General features: G+C 58.0%; 1 protein-coding gene across 5 annotated transcripts in view; it reads right to left on the minus strand.

Annotated features, from left to right (window-relative positions):
• Positions 1-22,371, minus strand: part of LOC137372615 (netrin-G1-like) — a 215,455-nt gene that overhangs the window by 162,934 nt on the left and 30,150 nt on the right. The window lies entirely within an intron of this gene.

Here is a 22,371-nt window from a genome sequence, read left to right on the forward strand (position 1 = left end):
TACAGAGATAGGGAGGAGTGTAGGGGCTGGAGGAGGATACAGAGATACGGATTGGTCTAGGGGCTGGAGGAGGTTACAGAGATAGGGAGGGGTGTAGGGGCTGGAGGAGGTTACAGAGATAGGGAGGGGTGTAGGGGCTGGAGGAGGTTACAGAGATAGGGAGGGGTGTAGGGGCTGGAGGAGGTTACAGAGATAGGGAGAGGTGTAGGGGCTGGAGGAGGTTACAAAGATAGGGAAGAGTGTAAGGGCTGGAGGAAGTTACAGAGATAGGGAGGGGTGTAGGGGCTGGAGGAGGTTACAGAGATAGGGAGGGGTGTAGGGGCTGGAGGAGGTTACAAAGATAGGGAGGAGTGTAAGGGCTGGAGGAAGTTACAGAGATAGGAAGGGGTGTAGGGGCTGGAGGAGGTTACAGAGATAGGGAGGGGTTAGGGGCTGGAGGAGGTTACAGAGATAGGGAGGGGTGTAGGGGCTGGAGGAGGTTACAAAGATAGGGAGGTGTGTAGGGGCTGGAGGAGGTTACAGAAATAGGGAGGGGTGTCGAGGCTGGAGGAGGTTACAGAGATAGGGAGGGGTGTAGGGGCTGGAGGAAGTTACAGAAATAGGGAGGGGTGTAGGGGCTGGAGCAGGTTACAGAGATAGGGAGGGGTGTAGGGGCTGGAGGAGTTTACAGAGATAGGGAGGGGTGTAGGGGTTGGAGGATGTTACAGAGATAGGGAGGGGTGCAGGGGCTGGAGGAGGTTACAGAGATAGGGAGGGGTGTCGGGGTTGGAAGAGGTTACAGAGATAGCGAGGGGTGTAGGGCTGGAGGAGGTTACAGAGGTAGGGAGGTTTGTTGCGGAGGTTACAGAGATAGGGAGGTTTGTAGGGGCTGGAGCAGGTTACAGAGATAGGGAGGGGTGTAGGGGTTGGAGGAGTTTACAGAGATAGGGAGGGTTGTCGGTGTTGGAGGAGGTTACAGAGATAGGGAGGGGTGTGGGGGCTGGAGGAGGTTACAGAGATAGGGAGGGTTGTAGGGGCTGGAGGAGGTTTCAGAGATAGGGAGGGTTGTCGGGGCTGGAGGAGGTTACAGAGATAGGGAGGGTTGTAGGGGCTGGAGGAGGTTACAGAGATAGGGAGGGTTGTAGGGGCTGGACGAGGTTACAGAGACAGGGAGGGGTGTCGGGGCTGGAGGAGGTTACAGAGATAGGGAGGGTTGTAGGGGCTGGAGGAGGTTGCAGACTTGGGAGGGGTGTAGGGGCTGGAGGAGGTTACAGAGATAGGGAGGAGTGTAGGGGCTGGAGGAGGTTACAGAGATAGGGATTGGTCTTGGGGCTGGAGGAGGTTACAGAGATAGGGAGGTGTGTAGGGGCTGGAGGAGGTTACAGAGATAGGGAGGGTTGTAGTGGCTGGAGGAGGTTACAGAGATAGGGAGGGTTGTGGGGCTGGAGGAGGTTACAGAGATAGGGAGGGGTGTAGGGGCTGGAGGAAGTTACAGAAATAGGGAGGGGTGTAGGGGCTGGAGGAATTTACAAAGATAGGGAGGCGTGTAAGGGCTGGAGGAGGTTACAGAGATAGGGAGGGTGTAGTGGTTGGAGGAGGTTACAGAGATAGGAAGGTGTATAGGGGCTGGAGGAGCTTCCAGAGATAGGGAGGGGTGTAGGGGTTGGAGGAGGTTACAGAGATAGGGAGGGGTATAGTGGTTGGAGGAGGTTACAGAGATCGGGAGGGGTGTAGGGGTTGGAGGAGGCTACAGAGATGGGGAGGGGTGTAGGGGTTGGAGGAGGTTACAGAGATAGGGAGGGGTGCAGGGGCTGGAGGAGGTTACAGAGACAGGGAGGGGTGTAGGGGTTGGAGGAGGTTATAGAGATAGGGAGGGATGTAGGGGTTGGAGGAGGTTACAGAGATAGGGAGGGGTGTAGGGGTTGGAGGAGGTTACAGAGATAGGGAGGGGTGTAGGTGTTGGAGGAGGTTACAGAGATAGGGAGGGGTGCAGGGGCTGGAGGAGGTTACAGAGATCGGGAGGGGTGTAGGGGTTGGAGGAGTTTACAGAGATAGGGGGGGTGTAGGGGTTGGAAGAGGTGACAGAGATCGGGAGGGGTGTCGGTGTTGGAAGAGGTTACAGAGACAGGGAGGGGTGTAGGGCTGGAGGAGGTTACAGAGATAGGGAGGATTGTTGCGGAGGTTACAGAGATAGGGAGGGTTGTCGGGGCTGGAGGAGGTTACAGAGATAGGGAGGGGTGTAGGGCTGGAGGAGGTTACAGAGATAGGGAGGATTGTTGCGGAGGTTACAGAGATAGGGAGGGTTGTCGGGGCTGGAGGAGGTTACAGAGATAGGGACGGGTGTAGGGGTTGGAAGAGGTTACAGAGATAGGGTGGGGTGTAGGGCTGGAGGAGGTTACAGAGATAGGGAGGGTTGTTGCGGAGGTTACAGAGACAGGGAGGGGTGTAGGGGCTGGAGGAGGTTACAGAGATAGGGAGGGGTGTAGGGCTGGAGGAGGTTACAGAGATAGGGAGGGTTGTTGCGGAGGTTACAGAGACAGGGTGGGGTGTAGGGGCTGGAGGAGGTTACAGAGATAGGGAGGGGTGTAGGGGTTGGAGGAGGTTACAGAGATAGGGAGGGGTGTAGGGGTTGGAGGAGGTTACAGAGATAGGGAGGGGTGTAGGGACTGGAGGAGGTTCCAGAGACAGGGAGTGGAGTAGGGGCGGGAGGAGGTTACAGAGATAGTGTGGGGTGTAGGGACTGGAGGAGGTTACAGAGATAGGGAGGGGTGTCGGGCTGGAGGAGGTTACAGAGATAGGGAGGGGTGTAGGGACTGGAGGTGGTTACAGAGATAGGCAGGGGTGTAGGGACAGGAGGAGGTTACAGAGATAGGGAGGGGTGTCGGGCTGGAGGAGGTTACAGAGATAGGGAGGGGTGTAGGGACTGGAGGAGGTTACAGAGATAGGCAGGGGTGTAGGGACAGGAGGAGGTTACAGAGATAGGGAGGGGTGTAGGGACTGGAGGAGGTTACAGAGATAGGGAGGGGTGTAGGGATGGAGGAGGTTACAGAGATAGGCAGGGGTGTAGGGACAGGAGGAGGTTACAGAGATAGGGAGGGGTGTCGGGCTGGAGGAGGTTACAGAGATAGGGAGGGGTGTAGGGACTGGAGGAGGTTACAGAGATAGGCAGGGGTGTAGGGACAGGAGGAGGTTACAGAGATAGGGAGGGGTGTCGGGCTGGAGGAGGTTACAGAGATAGGGAGGGGTGTAGGGACTGGAGGAGGTTACAGAGATAGGCAGGGGTGTAGGGACAGGAGGAGGTTACAGAGATAGGGAGGGGTGTAGGGACTGGAGGAGGTTACAGAGATAGGGAGGGGTGTAGGGACTGGAGGAGGTTACAGAGATAGGGAGGGGTGTAGGGATGGAGGAGGTTACAGAGATAGGCAGGGGTGTAGGGACAGGAGGAGGTTACAGAGATAGGGAGGGGTGTCGGGCTGGAGGAGGTTACAGAGATAGGGAGGGGTGTAGGGACTGGAGGAGGTTACAGAGATAGGCAGGGGTGTAGGGACAGGAGGAGGTTACAGAGATAGGGAGGGGTGTCGGGCTGGAGGAGGTTACAGAGATAGGGAGGGGTGTAGGGACTGGAGGAGGTTACAGAGATAGGCAGGGGTGTAGGGACAGGAGGAGGTTACAGAGATAGGGAGGGGTGTAGGGACTGGAGGAGGTTACAGAGATAGGGAGGGGTGTAGGGCTGGAGGAGGTTACAGAGATAGGGAGGGGTGTAGGGCTGGAGGAGGTTACAGAGATAGGGAGGGTTGTTGCGGAGGTTACAGAGATAGGGAGGGTTGTAGGGGCTGGAGGAGGTTACAGAGATAGGGAGGGTTGTTGCGGAGGTTACAGAGATAGGGAGGGTTGTAGGGGCTGGAGGAGGTTACAGAGATAGGGAGGGTTGTTGCGGAGGTTACAGAGATAGGGAGGGTTGTAGGGGCTGGAGGAGGTTACAGAGATAGGGAGGGTTGTAGGGGCTGGAGGAGGTTACAGAGATAGGGAGGGTTGTAGGGGCTGGAGGAGGTTACAGAGATAGGGAGGGTTGTTGCGGAGGTTACAGAGATAGGGAGGGTTGTAGGGGCTGGAGGAGGTTACAGAGATAGGGAGGGTTGTTGCGGAGGTTACAGAGATAGGGAGGGTTGTAGGGGCTGGAGGAGGTTACAGAGATAGGGAGGGTTGTTGCGGAGGTTACAGAGATAGGGAGGGTTGTAGGGGCTGGAGGAGGTTACAGAGATAGGGAGGGTTGTAGGGGCTGGAGGAGGTTACAGAGATAGGGAGGGTTGTAGGGGCTGGAGGAGGTTACAGAGATAGGGAGGGTTGTTGCGGAGGTTACAGAGATAGGGAGGGTTGTAGGGGCTGGAGGAGGTTACAGAGATAGGGAGGGTTGTAGGGGCTGGAGGAGGTTACAGAGATCGGGAGGGTTGTCGGGACTGGATATTCTCACAGTCAAACATCACTAAACTTTGATGAGGTTGTGAATTTTTCTGCCTAGTTTCGCAGAGACCATTTTCAGTTATCACATTATCTTCACGAGTTGCAAATCAATCTAAATAAATACACCTTGAGAACAGGCCACATGGGTTTGAATTTTGAGAGCTCTGAGCTGAGGGGGGTTTGAATCTTGCCCAGTGCATTTGGTTCTGGGATGTGGGCTGAGTTTGATCCCTCACTCTGGAAACTCGATGATTTCGACATGAAATGAAATGCTGGGAACGTCAATCTGATATCAGGCAGGAACATTAAACACACGGCAGCGAAACAGAACAAGTTCAAAATCTGGCTGTTCATCAAAATCTCATTTCCAACAAGGCTGTTTTAAGGCTCATCAATTCCATTGTTTGTTTGTTCAGGATTATTTCTTTATTAACCATTAAACAAAAAAAACTCATTCTGCATCTCAAATTATTTATAAATTCAGTCAGTGTTGAAATGGGTGAGTGGGGAGACGCTCAGTGAAAACCAATTGGCTCCAACATTGGGAGAATCCCGTTGTGAGAGACCGGGCGGAAAAGACAGGGGACGCAGTTCCAGACGCTGTGTCCCAGACTGGTCGAGATAGACAGGGGTGCTGTTCCAGACCGCCGGCCAGGACAGACAGGGGACGCTGTTCCAGACGCTGTGTCCCAGACTGGTCGAGATAGACAGGGGCGCTGTTCCAGACCACCGGGCGGGACGGACAGGGGACGCTGTTCCAGACGCTGTGTCCCAGACTGGGCGAGACAGACAGGGGCGCTGTTCCAGACCACCGGGCGGGACGGACAGGGGACGCTGTTCCAGACGCTGTGTCCCAGACTGGGCGAGACAGACAGGGGCGCTGTTCCAGACCACCGGACGGGACGGACAGGGGACGCTGTTCCAGACGCTGTGTCCCAGACTGGGCGAGACAGACAGGGGCGCTGTTCCAGACCACTGGGCGGGACGGACAGGGGACGCTGTTCCAGACGCTGTGCCGCAGACTGGGCGAGACAGACAGGGGCGCTGTTCCAGACTACCGGACGGGACGGACAGGGGACGCTGTTCCAGTCGCTGTGCCCCAGACTGGGTGGGACGGACAGGGGACGCTGTTCCAGACGCTGTGTCCCAGACTGGGTGAGATAGACAGGGGTGCTGTTCCAGACCGCCGGCCAGGACAGACAGGGAGCGCTGTTGCAGATGCTCTGTCCCAGACTGATATACCTCAATACACCCTCATATACAATAAACACAGACTCACATAGAACGCCGACGATCCCCTTAAGGAATACTCACGTTCTTCGATGAGATGCATAGAACTGTCCCAAACAATGCACAAACCCCTCTCAAATATCAATAGAATACAGAAAGATAAACAGCACAGTAGGAGGCCATTCAGCCCATCATGTCTGTGCCAGCTGTAAAAGAGCTATTCAGTCTTATCCCACTTTCCAGCACCTGATCCGTACCCCTGTAGGTGACGGCACTTCAGCTGCTTATCCATGTGATTTTTGTTTAAATGCAAGGAGGGTTTCTGCCTCGATCACCCTCACAGGTAGTGAGTTCCAGACCCTCACCCTCTGGGTGAAAAGGTTCAGCATCAGATGAGCAGAAATTTCTTCCAACTAAATATTGGGAAAAATGAAGCCATTGTGTTTGGACCACCACTCCCTCCACTCCCTCACCACACACTCCACTCCCTCACTACACACTCCACTCCCTCACCACACACTCCACTCCCTCATCACTCACTCCACTCCCTCACCACACACTCCACTCCCTCACCACACACTCCACTCCCTCACCACACACACCACTCCCTCCACTCCCTCACTACACACACCACTCCCTCACCACTCCCTCCACTCCCTCACCACACACTCCACTCCCTCACTACACACTCCACTCCCTCACCACACACTCCACTCCCTCATCACTCACTCCACTCCCTCACCACACACTCCACTCCCTCACCACACACTCCACTCCCTCACCACACACACCACTCCCTCCACTCCCTCACTACACACACCACTGCCTCACCACACACTCCACTCCCTCACTACACACACCACTCCCTCACCACACACACCACTCCCTCACTACACACACCACTCCCTCACTACACACACCACTCCCTCACCACACACACCACTCCCTCCACTCCCTCACCACACACACCACTCCCTCACCACACACACCACTCCCTCACTACACACACCACTCCCTCACTACACACACCACTCCCTCACCACACACACCACTCCCTCCACTCCCTCACCACACACTCCACTCCCTCACCACACACTCCACTCCCTCACTACACACACCACTCCCTCACCACACACACCACTCCCTCACTACACACACCACTCCCTCACTACACACACCACTCCCTCACCACACACACCACTCCCTCCACTCCCTCACCACACACACCACTCCCTCACCACACACACCACTCCCTCACTACACACACCACTCCCTCCACTCCCTCACTACACACTCCACTCCCTCACCACACACTCCACTCCCTCACTACACACACCACTCCGTCACCACACATACCACTCCCTCACTACACACACCACTCCCTCACCACACACACCACTCCCTCACTACACACACCACTCCCTCACCACACACACCACTCCCTCACTGCACACACCACTCCCTCACCACACACTCCACTCCCTCACCACACACTCAACCCTCACCACTCACTCCACTCCCTCACCACACACTCCACTCCCTCACCACACACACAACTCCCTCCACTCCCTCACTACACACTCCACTCCCTCACCACACACTCCACTCCCTCACTACACACTCCACTCCCTCACCACACACTCCTCTCCCTCATCACTCACTCCACTCCCTCACCACACACTCCACTCCCTCACCACACACTCCACTCCCTCACCACACACACAACTCCCTCCACTCCCTCACTACACACTGCACTCCCTCACCACACACTCCACTCCCTCACTACACACACCACTCCCTCACCACACACACCACTCCCTCACTACACACACCACTCCCTCACCACACACACCACTCCCTCACTACACACACCACTCCCTCACCACACACACCACTCCCTCCACTCCCTCACTACACACTCCACTCCCTCACCACACACTCCACGCCCTCACCACACACACCACTCCCTCACCACACACACCACTCCCTCCACTCCCTCACCACACACTCCACTCCCTCACCACACACTCCACTCCCTCACCACACACACCACTCCCTCCACTCCCTCACTACACACTCCACTCCCTCACCACACACTCCACTCCCTCACTACACACACCACTCCCTCACCACACACACCACTCCCTCACTACACACACCACTCCCTCCACTCCCTCACCACACACTCCACTCCCTCACCACACACACCACTCCCTCACTACACACACCACTCCCTCACCACACACACCACTCCCTCACTACACACACCACTCCCTCACTACACACACCACTCCCTCACCACACACACCACTCCCTCACGACACACTCCACTCCCTCACCACACACACCACTCCCTCACCACACACACCACTCCCTCACTACACACACCACTCCCTCCACTCCCTCACCACACACACCACTCCCTCACCACACACTCCACTCCCTCACCACACACTCCAATCCCTCACCACACACACCACTCCCTCACCACACACACCACTCCCTCACCACACACTCCACGCCCTCACCACACACTCCACTCCCTCACCACACACTCCACTCCCTCACCACCCACACCACTCCCTCACCACACTCCACTCCCTCACCACACAGTCGACTCCCTCACTACACACACGACTCCCTCACCACACACACAACTCCCTCACCACACACTCCACTCCCTCACCACACACACCACTCCCTCCACTCCCTCACTACACACTCCACTCCCTCACCACACACACCACTCCCTCACTACACACACCACTCCCTCACCACACACTCCACTCCCTCACCACACACACCACACCCTCACTACACACTCCACTCCCTCACCACACACTCCACTCCCTCACCACACACTCCACTCCCTCACCACTCACACCACTCCCTCACCATACACACCACTCCCTCACCACTCACTCCACTCCCTCACCACACACTCCACTCCCTCACTACACACACCACTCCCTCACCACACACTCCACTCCCTCACCACACACTCCACTCCCTCACCACACACACCACTCCCTCACCACACACACCACTCCCTCACCACACACTCCACGCCCTCACCACACACTCCACTCCCTCACCACACACTCCACTCCCTCACCACCCACACCACTCCCTCACCACACTCCACTCCCTCACCACACAGTCGACTCCCTCACTACACACACGACTCCCTCACCACACACACAACTCCCTCACCACACACTCCACTCCCTCACCACACATACCACTCCCTCACCAAACACTCCACTCCCTCACCACACACACCACTCCCTCACCACACACTCCACTCCCTCACAACACACACCACTCCCTCACCACACACTCCACTCCCTCACCACACACTCCACCCCCTCACTACACACACCACTCCCTCACCACACACACCACTCCCTCACCACACACACCACTCCCTCACCACACACACCACTCCCTCAATACACACACCACTCCCTCACCACACACTCCACGCCCTCACCACACACTCCACTCCCTCACCACACACTCCACTCCCTCACCACACACACCACTCCCTCACCACACACTCCACTCCCTCAGCACACACTCCACACTCTCACTACACACACCACTCCCTCAGCACACACTCCACTCCCTCACTACACACTCCACTCCCTCACTACACACACCACTCCCTCACCACACTCAACCCTCACCACTCACTCCACTCCCTCAGTACACACTCCACTCCCTCCCTACACACACCACTCCCTCACCACACACTCCACTCCCTCTCCACACACTCCACTCCATCACCACACACACCACTCCCTCACCACACACTCCACTCCCTCACCACACACTCCACTCCCTCACCACACACACAACTCCCTCACCACACACTCCACTCCCTCACAACACACACCACTCCCTCACCACACACTCCACTCCCTCACAACACACTCCACTCCCTCACCAGACACTCCACTCCCTCACCACACACACCACTCCCTCACCACACACTCCACTCCCTCACCACACACACCACTCCCTCACCACACACAGCACTCCCTCACCACACACACCACACCCTCACCACACACATCACTCCCTCACCACACACACCACTCCCTCACCACACACTCCACTCCCTCACTACACACACCACTCCCTCACCACACACTCCACTCCCTCACCACACACAGCACCCCCTCACCACACACACCACTCCCTCACCACACACTCCACTCCCTCACCACACATACCACTCCCTCACCAAACACACCACTCCCTCACCACACACATCACTCCCTCACCACTCACTCCACTCCCTCACTACACACACCACTCCCTCACCACACACTCCATTCCCTCACCACACACTCCACCCCCTCACTACACACACCACTCCCTCACCACACACATCACTCCCTCACCACACACTCCACTCCCTCACCACACACTCCACTCCCTCACCACACACATCACTCCCTCACCACACACTCCACTCCCTCACTACACACACCACTCCCTCACCACACACTGCACTCCCTCAACACTCACTCCACTCCCTCAGTACACACTCCACTCCCTCACTACACATACCTTCTCACAACACACACCACTCCCTCACCACACACTCCACTCCCTCACCACACACACCACTCCCTCACCACACACACAACTCCCTCACCACACACACCACTCCCTCACCACACACACCACTCCCTCACCACACACTGCACTCCCTCACCACACACACCACTCCCTCACCAAACACACCACCCCTCACCACACACTCCACTCCCTCACCACACACACCACTCCCTCACTACACACTCCACTCCCTCATCACACACTCCACTCCCTCACGACACACACAATTCCCTCACCACACACACCACTCCCTCACCACACACACCACTCCCTCACCACACACACCACTCCCTCACCACACACTCCACGCCCTCACCACACACTCCACTCCCTCACCACACACTCCACTCCCTCACCACCCACACCACTCCCTCACCACACTCCACTCCCTCACCACACACACGACTCCCTCACCACACACACCACCCCTCACCACACACTCCACTCCCTCACCACACACACCACTCCCTCACTACACACTCCACTCCCTCACCACACACTCCACTCCCTCACGACACACACAATTCCCTCACCACACACACCACTCCCTCACTACATACTCCACTCCCTCACTACACACTCCACTCCCTCACCACACACAGCACTCCCTCACCACACACTCCACTCCCTCACTACACACAGCACTCCCTCACCACTCACTGCACTCCCTCACCACACACTCCACTCCCTCACCACACACACCACTCCCTCACCACACACTCCACTCCCCCACTACACACACAACTCCCTCACTACACACTCCACTCCCTCACCACACACTTCACTCCCTCACTACACACACCACTCCCTCACCACACACACCACTCCCTCACCACACACACCAATCCCTCACCACACACTCCACTCCCTCACCACACACACCACTCCCTCACCACACACACCACTCCCTCACCACACACACCACTCCCTCACCACACACTCCACTCCCTCACGACACACACCACTCCCTCACCACACACTCCACTCCCTCACCACACACTCCACTCCCTGACCACACACAGCACTCCCTTACCACACACTCCACTCCCTCTCTGCACACACCACTCCCTCACCACACACTCCACTCCCTCACAACACATACCACTCCCTCACCATCCACTCCACTCCCTCACCACACACTCCACTCCCTCACCACACACACCACTCCCTCACCACACACACCACTCCCTCACCACACACACCACTCCCTCCACTCCCTCACCACACACACCACTCCCTCACCACACACACCACTCCCTCACTACACACACCACTCCCTCACTACACACACCACTCCCTCACCACACACACCACTCCCTCCACTCCCTCACCACACACTCCACTCCCTCACCACACACTCCACTCCCTCACTACACACACCACTCCCTCACCACACACACCACTCCCTCACTACACACACCACTCCCTCACTACACACACCACTCCCTCACTACACACACCACTCCCTCACCACACACACCACTCCCTCCACTCCCTCACCACACACACCACTCCCTCACCACACACACCACTCCCTCACTACACACACCACTCCCTCCACTCCCTCACTACACACTCCACTCCCTCACCACACACTCCACTCCCTCACTACACACACCACTCCGTCACCACACACACCACTCCCTCACTACACACACCACTCCCTCACCACACACACCACTCCCTCACTACACACACCACTCCCTCACCACACACACCACTCCCTCACTACACACACCACTCCCTCACCACACACTCCACTCCCTCACCACACACTCAACCCTCACCACTCACTCCACTCCCTCACCACACACTCCACTCCCTCACCACACACACAACTCCCTCCACTCCCTCACTACACACACCACTCCCTCACCACACACTCCACTCCCTCACTACACACTCCACTCCCTCACCACACACTCCTCTCCCTCATCACTCACTCCACTCCCTCACCACACACTCCACTCCCTCACCACACACTCCACTCCCTCACCACACACACAACTCCCTCCACTCCCTCACTACACACTGCACTCCCTCACCACACACTCCACTCCCTCACTACACACACCACTCCCTCACCACACACACCACTCCCTCACTACACACACCACTCCCTCACCACACACACCACTCCCTCACTACACACACCACTCCCTCACCACACACACCACTCCCTCCACTCCCTCACTACACACTCCACTCCCTCACCACACACTCCACGCCCTCACCACACACACCACTCCCTCACCACACACACCACTCCCTCCACTCCCTCACCACACACTCCACTCCCTCACCACACACTCCACTCCCTCACCACACACACCACTCCCTCCACTCCCTCACTACACACTCCACTCCCTCACCACACACTCCACTCCCTCACTATACACACCACTCCCTCACCACACACACCACTCCCTCACTACACACACCACTCCCTCCACTCCCTCACCACACACTCCACTCCCTCACCACACACACCACTCCCTCACTACACACACCACTCCCTCACCACACACACCACTCCCTCACTACACACACCACTCCCTCACTACACACACCACTCCCTCACCACACACACCACTCCCTCACCACACACACCACTCCCTCACGACACACTCCACTCCCTCACCACACACACCACTCCCTCACCACACACACCACTCCCTCACTACACACACCACTCCCTCCACTCCCTCACCACACACACCACTCCCTCACCACACACTCCACTCCCTCACCACACACTCCAATCCCTCACCACACACAGCACTCCCTCACCACACACACCACTCCCTCACCACACACTCCACGCCCTCACCACACACTCCACTCCCTCACCACACACTCCACTCCCTCACCACCCACACCACTCCCTCACCACACTCCACTCCCTCACCACACAGTCGACTCCCTCACTACACACACGACTCCCTCACCACACACACAACTCCCTCACCACACACTCCACTCCCTCACCACACACACCACTCCCTCCACTCCCTCACTACACACTCCACTCCCTCACCACACACACCACTCCCTCACTACACACACCACTCCCTCACCACACACTCCACTCCCTCACCACACACACCACACCCTCACTACACACTCCACTCCCTCACCACACACTCCACTCCCTCACCACACACTCCACTCCCTCACCACTCACACCACTCCCTCACCATACATACCACTCCCTCACCACTCACTCCACTCCCTCACCACACACTCCACTCCCTCACTACACACACCACTCCCTCACCACACACTCCACTCCCTCACCACACACTCCACTCCCTCACCACACACATCACTCCCTCACCACACACACCACTCCCTCACCACACACTCCACGCCCTCACCACACACTCCACTCCCTCACCACACACTCCACTCCCTCACCACCCACACCACTCCCTCACCACACTCCACTCCCTCACCACACAGTCGACTCCCTCACTACACACACGACTCCCTCACCACACACACAACTCCCTCACCACACACTCCACTCCCTCACCACACATACCACTCCCTCACCAAACACTCCACTCCCTCACCACACACACCACTCCCTCACCACACACTCCACTCCCTCACAACACACACCACTCCCTCACCACACACTCCACTCCCTCACCACACACTCCACCCCCTCACTACACACACCACTCCCTCACCACACACACCACTCCCTCACCACACACACCACTCCCTCACCACACACACCACTCCCTCAATACACACACCACTCCCTCACCACACACTCCACGCCCTCACCACACACACCACTCCCTCACCACACACTCCACTCCCTCACCACACACACCACTCCCTCACCACACACTCCACTCCCTCAGCACACACTCCACACTCTCACTACACACACCACTCCCTCACCACACACTCCACTCCCTCACTACACACAGCACTCCCTCACCACACACTCCACTCCCTCACCACTCACTCCACTCCCTCAGTACACACTCCACTCCCTCACTACACACACCACTCCCTCACCACACTCAACCCTCACCACTCACTCCACTCCCTCAGTACACACTCCACTCCCTCCCTACACACACCACTCCCTCACCACACACTCCACTCCCTCTCCACACACTCCACTCCATCACCACACACACCACTCCCTCACCACACACTCCACTCCCTCACCACACACTCTACTCCCTCACCACACACACAACTCCCTCACCACACACTCCACTCCCTCACAACACACACCACTCCCTCACCACACACTCCACTCCCTCACAACACACTCCACTCCCTCACCAGACACTCCACTCCCTCACCACACACACCACTCCCTCACCACACACTCCACTCCCTCACCACACACACCACTCCCTCACCACACACAGCACTCCCTCACCACACACACCACACCCTCACCACACACATCACTCCCTCACCACACACACCACTCCCTCACCACACACTCCACTCCCTCACTACACACACCACTCCCTCACCACACACTCCACTCCCTCACCACACACACCACTCCCTCACCACACACTCCACTCCCTCACCACACATACCACTCCCTCACCAAACACACCACTCCCTCACCACACACATCACTCCCTCACCACACACTCCACTCCCTCACTACACACACCACTCCCTCACCACACACTCCATTCCCTCACCACACACTCCACCCCCTCACTACACACACCACTCCCTCACCACACACATCACTCCCTCACCACACACTCCACTCCCTCACCACACACTCCACTCCCTCACCACACACATCACTCCCTCACCACACACTCCACTCCCTCACTACACACACCACTCCCTCACCACACACTGCACTCCCTCAACACTCACTCCACTCCCTCAGTACACACTCCACTCCCTCACTACACATACCTTCTCACAACACACACCACTCCCTCACCACACACTCCACTCCCTCACCACACACACCACTCCCTCACCACACACACAACTCCCTCACCACACACACCACTCCCTCACCACACACACCACTCCCTCACCACACACTGCACTCCCTCACCACACACACCACTCCCTCACCAAACACACCACCCCTCACCACACACTCCACTCCCTCACCACACACACCACTCCCTCACTACACACTCCACTCCCTCATCACACACTCCACTCCCTCACGACACACACAATTCCCTCACCACACACACCACTCCCTCACCACACACACCACTCCCTCACCACACACACCACTCCCTCACCACACACTCCACGCCCTCACCACACACTCCACTCCCTCACCACACACTCCACTCCCTCACCACCCACACCACTCCCTCACCACACTCCACTCCCTCACCACACACACGACTCCCTCACCACACACACCACCCCTCACCACACACTCCACTCCCTCACCACACACACCACTCCCTCACTACACACTCCACTCCCTCACCACACACTCCACTCCCTCACGACACACACAATTCCCTCACCACACACACCACTCCCTCACTACATACTCCACTCCCTCACTACACACTCCACTCCCTCACCACACACAGCACTCCCTCACCACACACTCCACTCCCTCACTACACACAGCACTCCCTCACCACTCACTGCACTCCCTCACCACACACTCCACTCCCTCACCACACACACCACTCCCTCACCACACACTCCACTCCCCCACTACACACACAACTCCCTCACTACACACTCCACTCCCTCACCACACACTCCACTCCCTCACTACACACACCACTCCCTCACCACACACACCACTCCCTCACCACACACACCAATCCCTCACCACACACTCCACTCCCTCACCACACACACCACTCCCTCACCACACACACCACTCCCTCACCACACACTCCACTCCCTCACGACACACACCACTCCCTCACCACACACTCCACTCCCTCACCACACACTCCACTCCCTGACCACACACAGCACTCCCTTACCACACACTCCACTCCCTCTCTGCACACACCACTCCCTCACCACACACTCCACTCCCTCACAACACATACCACTCCCTCACCATCCACTCCACTCCCTCACCACACACTCCACTCCCTCACCACACACACCACTCCCTCACCACACACACCACTCCCTCACCACACACACCACTCCCTCACCACACACTCCACTCCCTCACTACACACAGCACTCCCTCAACACCCACTCCACTCCCTCACCACACACACCACTCCCTCACCACACACTCCACTCCCTCACCACACACACTGCTCCCTCACCACACACTCCACTCCCTCACCACACATACCACTCCCTCACCAAACACTCCACTCCGTCACCACACACAGCACTCCCTCACTACACACAGCACTCCCTCACCACCCACTGCACTCCCTCACCACACACACCACTCCCTCACCACACACTCCACTCCCTCACCACACACACTACTCCCTCACCACACACTCCACTCCCTCACCACACATACCACTCCCTCACCAAACACTCCACTCCCTCACCACACACACCACTCCCTCACCACACACTCCACTCCCTCACTACACACACCACTCCCTCACCACACACTCCACTCCCTCACCACACACTCCACCCCCTCACTACACACACCACTCCCTCACCACACACACCACTCCCTCACCACACACTCCACTCCCTCAGCACACACTCCACTCCCTCACCACACACTCCACTCCCTCACCACACATACCACTCCCTCACCAAACACTCCACTCCCTCACCACACACACCACACCCTCACCACACACTCCACTCCCTCACTACACACACCACTCCCTCACCACACACTCCACTCCCTCACCACACACTCCACCCCCTCACTACACACACCACTCCCTCACCACACACACCACTCCCTCACCACACACTCCACTCCCTCAGCACACACTCCACTCCCTCACTACACACACCACTCCCTCACCACACACTCCACTCCCTCACTACACACATCACTCCCTCACCACACACTCCACTCCCTCACCACTCACTCACTCCCTCAGTACACACTCCACTCCCTCACTACACACACCACTCCCTCACCACACACTCAACTCCCTCACCACTCACTCCACTCCCTCAGTACACACTCCACTCCCTCCCTACACACACCACTCCCTCACCACTCACTCCACTCCCTCACCACACACTCCACTCCATCACCACACACACCACTCCCTCACCACACACTCCACTCCCTCACCACACACTCCACTCCCTCACCGCACACACACCTCCCTCACCACACACTCCACTCCCTCACAACACACACCACTCCCTCACCACACACTCCACTCCCTCACAACACACTCCACTCCCTCACCAGACACTCCACTCCCTCACCACACACACCACTCCCTCACCACACACTCCACCCTCACCACACACACCACTCCCTCACCACACACACCACTCCCTCACCACACACACCACACCCTCACCACACACATCACTCCCTCACCACACACACCACTCCCTCACCACACACTCCACTCCCTCACTACACATACCACTCCCTCACCACACACTCCACTCCCTCACCACACACAGCACTCCCTCACCACACACACCACTCCCTCACCACACACTCCACTCCCTCACCACACATACCACTCCCTCACCAAACACACCACTCCCTCACCACGCACATCACTCCCTCACCACACACTCCACCCCCTCACTACACACACCACCCCCTCACCACACACTCCATTCCCTCACCACACACTCCACTCCCTCACTACACACAGCACTCCCTCACCACACACATCACTCCCTCACCACACACTCCACTCCCTCACCACACACTACACTCCCTTACCACACACTGCACTCCCTCACCACTCACTCCACTCCCTCAGTACACACTCCACTCCCTCACTACACACACCACTCCCTCACCACACACTCCACTCCCTCACCACTCACTCCACTCCCTCAGTACACACTCCACTCCCTCACTACACACACCACTCCCTCACCACACACTCCACTCCCTCACCACACACTCCACTCCATCACCACTCACAGCACACCCTCACCACACACTCCACTCCCTCCACACACTCCACTCCCTCACCACACACACTACTCCCTCACCACACACTCCACTCCCTCACAACACACACCACTCCCTCACCACACACTCCACTCCCTCACCACACACTCCACTCCCTCACCACACACTCCACTCCCTCACCACTCACTCCACTCCCTCACCACACACTCCACTCCCTCACCACTCACTCCACTCCCTCACTACACACTCCACTCCCTCACCACGCACTCTACTCCCTCACCACACACTCCACTCCCTCACCACACACTCCACTCCCTCACTACACACTCCACTCCCTCACCACCCACTCCACTCCCTCACCACTCACTCCACTCCCTCACCACACACTCCACTCCCTCACCACTCACTCCACTCCCTCACCACACACTCCAATCCCTCACCACACACTCCAATCCCTCACCACACACTCCTCTCCCTCACCACTCACTTCACTCCCTCACCACACACTCCACTCCCTCACGACACACTCCACTCCCTCACCACACACTCCACTCCCTCGCCACGCACTCCACTCCCTCGCCACGCACTCCACTCCCTCAGCACACACTTCACTCCCTCACCTCACACGCTACTCCCTCACCACTCACTCCAATCCCTCACCACGCACTCCCCTCCCTCACTACTCACTCCACTCCCTCACCACGCGCTTCACTCCCTCACCACGCACGCTACTCCCTCACCACTCACTCCACTCACTCATCACAAACTCCAATCCCTCACCACACACTCCAATCCCTCACCACTCACTTCACTCCCTCACCACTCACTCCACTCCCTCACCACACACTCCACTCCCTCACCACTCACTCCACTCCCTCACCACACACTCCAATCCCTCACCACACACTCCTCTCCCTCACCACGCACTCCACTCCCTCACCACGCGCTTCACTCCCTCACCACGCACGCTACTCCCTCACCACTCACTCCACTCCCTCACCACGCACTCCACCCCCTCACCACCCACTCCACTCCCTCGCCACGCACACCACTCCCTCGCCACGCACACCACTCCCTCGCCACGCACTCTACTCCCTCGCAACGCACTCCACTCCCTCACCACGCACTCCACTCCCTCGCCACGCACTCCACTCCCTCACCACGCACTGCACTCCCTCACCTTGCACGCTACTCCCTCACCTCGCACGCTACTCGCTCACCACTCACTCCAATCCCTCACCATGCACTCCACACCCTCACAACTCACTCCACTCCCTCACTACACACTCCACTCCCTCACTACACCCTCCACTCCCTCGCCACGCACTCCTCTCCCTCACCACTCACTCCACTCACTCATCACAAACTCCACTCCCTTATCACAAATTCCACTCCCTCACCAAGCACTCCACTCCCTCACCACTCACTCCACTCCCTCACCTTGCATGCCACTCCCTCACCACACACTCCACTCCCTCACCAAACACTACACTCACTCACCACTCACTCCACTCCCTCACCACATACTCCACTCCCTCACCACACACTCCACTCCCTCACCACACACTCCACACCCTCACCACTCATTTCACTCCCTCACCACTCACTCCACTCCCTCACCACACACTCCACTCCCTCACCACACACTCCACTCCCTCACCACACACTCCACACCCTCACCTCTCACTCCAATCCCTCACCACACACTCCATTCCCTCACCACTCACTCCACTACCTCACGACTCACTCCACTCCCTCGCCACGCACTCCTCTCCCTCACCACTCACTCCACTCACTCATCACAAACTTCACTCCCTCATCACAAACTCCACTCCCTCACCAAGCACTCCACTCCCTCACCACTCACTCCACTTCCTCACCGCGCATGCCACTCCCTCACCGCACACTCCACTCCCTCACCAAGCACTCCACTCCCTCACCACTCACTCCACTCCATGACCACGCACTCCACTCCCTCACCACACACACCACTCCCTCACCAAGCACTCCACTCTCTCACCACTCACACAACTCCCTCACAACACACTCCACTCCCTCAACACGCTCGCTACTCCCTCAACACTCACTCCACTCCCTCACCACGCACTGCACTCCCTCACCACACACTCCACTCCCTCAACACGCACTCCACCCCCTCACCACACACTCCACTCCCTCACCACGCACGCCACTCCCTCACCACGCACTCCACTCCCTCACCACGCACTCCACTCCCTCAACACACACTCCACTCCCTCAACACACACTCCACTCCTCACCACGCACTCCACTCCTCACCACGCACTCCACTCCCTCACCACACATTCCACTCCCTCACCACGCACGCTACTCCCTCACCACTCACTCCACTCCCTCACCACGCACGCTACTCCCTCACCACACACTCCACTCCCTCACCACGCACTCCACTCCCTCACCACGCACTGCACTCCCTCACCATGCACTCCACTCCCTCACCACGCACTCCACTCCCTCACCACGCACGCTACTCCCTCACCACTCACTCCATTCCCTCACCACGCACTCCACCCCCTCACCACACACTCCATTCCCTCGCCATGCACTCCACTCCCTCGCCACGCCCTCCACTCCCTCGCCACGCACTCCACTCCCTCGCCACGCACTCCACACCCTCGCCACGCACTCCACTCCCTCACCACGCACTGCACTCCCTCACCTCGCACGCTACTCCCTCACCACTCACTCCAATCCCTCACCACGCACTCCACTCCCTCACTACTCACTCCACTCCCTCACCACGCACTCCACTCCCGGGCCACGCACTCCACTCCCTCAGCACGCACGCTACTCCCTCACCACTCACTCCACTCCCTCACCACGCACTCCACCCCCTCACCACGCACTCCACTCCCTCGCCACGCACACCACTCCCTCGCCACGCACTCCACTCCCTTGCCACGCACTCCACTCCCTCGCCACACACTCCACTCCCTTGCCACACACTCCACTCCCTCACCACGCACTGCACTCCCTCACCTCGCACGCCAGTCCCTCACCACTCACTCCAATCCCTCACCATGCACTCCACTCCCTCACCACTCACTCCACTCCCTCACCACGCACTCCACTCCCTCACCACGCACTCCACTCCCTCACCACGCACTCCAGTCCCTCACCACGCACTCCACTCCCTCACCACTCACTCCAATCCCTCACCACGCACTCCACTCCCTTACCACGCACTCCAATCCCCCACCACGCACTCCACTCCCTCACCACGCACTCCAGTCCCTCACCACGCACTCCACTCCCTCACCACTCACTCCACTCCCTCACCTCGCACGCTACTCCCTCACCACTCACTCCAATCCCTCACCACGCACTCCAATCCCCCACCACGCACTCCACTCCCTCACCACGCACTCCACTCCCTCACCTCGCACGCTACACCCTCACCACTCACTCCACTCCCTCACCACGCACTCCAGTCCCTCACCACGCACTCCACTCCCTCACCACTCACTCCACTCCCTCACCTCGCACGCTACTCCCTCACCACTCACTCCAATCCCTCACCACGCACTCCACTCCCTCACCACGCACTCCAGTCCCTCACCACGCACTCCACTCCCTCACCACTCACTCCACTCCCTCACCTCGCACGCTACTCCCTCACCACTCACTCCAATCCCTCACCACGCACTCCACTCCCTCACCACTCACTCCAATCCCTCACCACGCACTCCACTCCCTCTCCATACACTCCACTTCCTCACCACGCACGCTACTCCCTCACCACGCACTCCACTCCCTCACCACGCACTCCACTCCCTCACCACGCACTCCACTCCCTCACTACACACTCCACTCCCTCACCACGCACGCTACTCCCTCACCACGCACTCCACTCCCCGGCAACTGTCTGAAGAAGAACCAGACTGTGTGCAACCTTGGTGCTGTATTTGACCCCGTGACGAGCTTCCAACTAGATATTCACACCATAATTAAGACCAACTATTTCCACCTCTGTA

Source organism: Heterodontus francisci, chromosome 8, assembly GCF_036365525.1.
Source record: "Heterodontus francisci isolate sHetFra1 chromosome 8, sHetFra1.hap1, whole genome shotgun sequence".
Classification (NCBI taxonomy): domain Eukaryota; kingdom Metazoa; phylum Chordata; class Chondrichthyes; order Heterodontiformes; family Heterodontidae; genus Heterodontus; species Heterodontus francisci.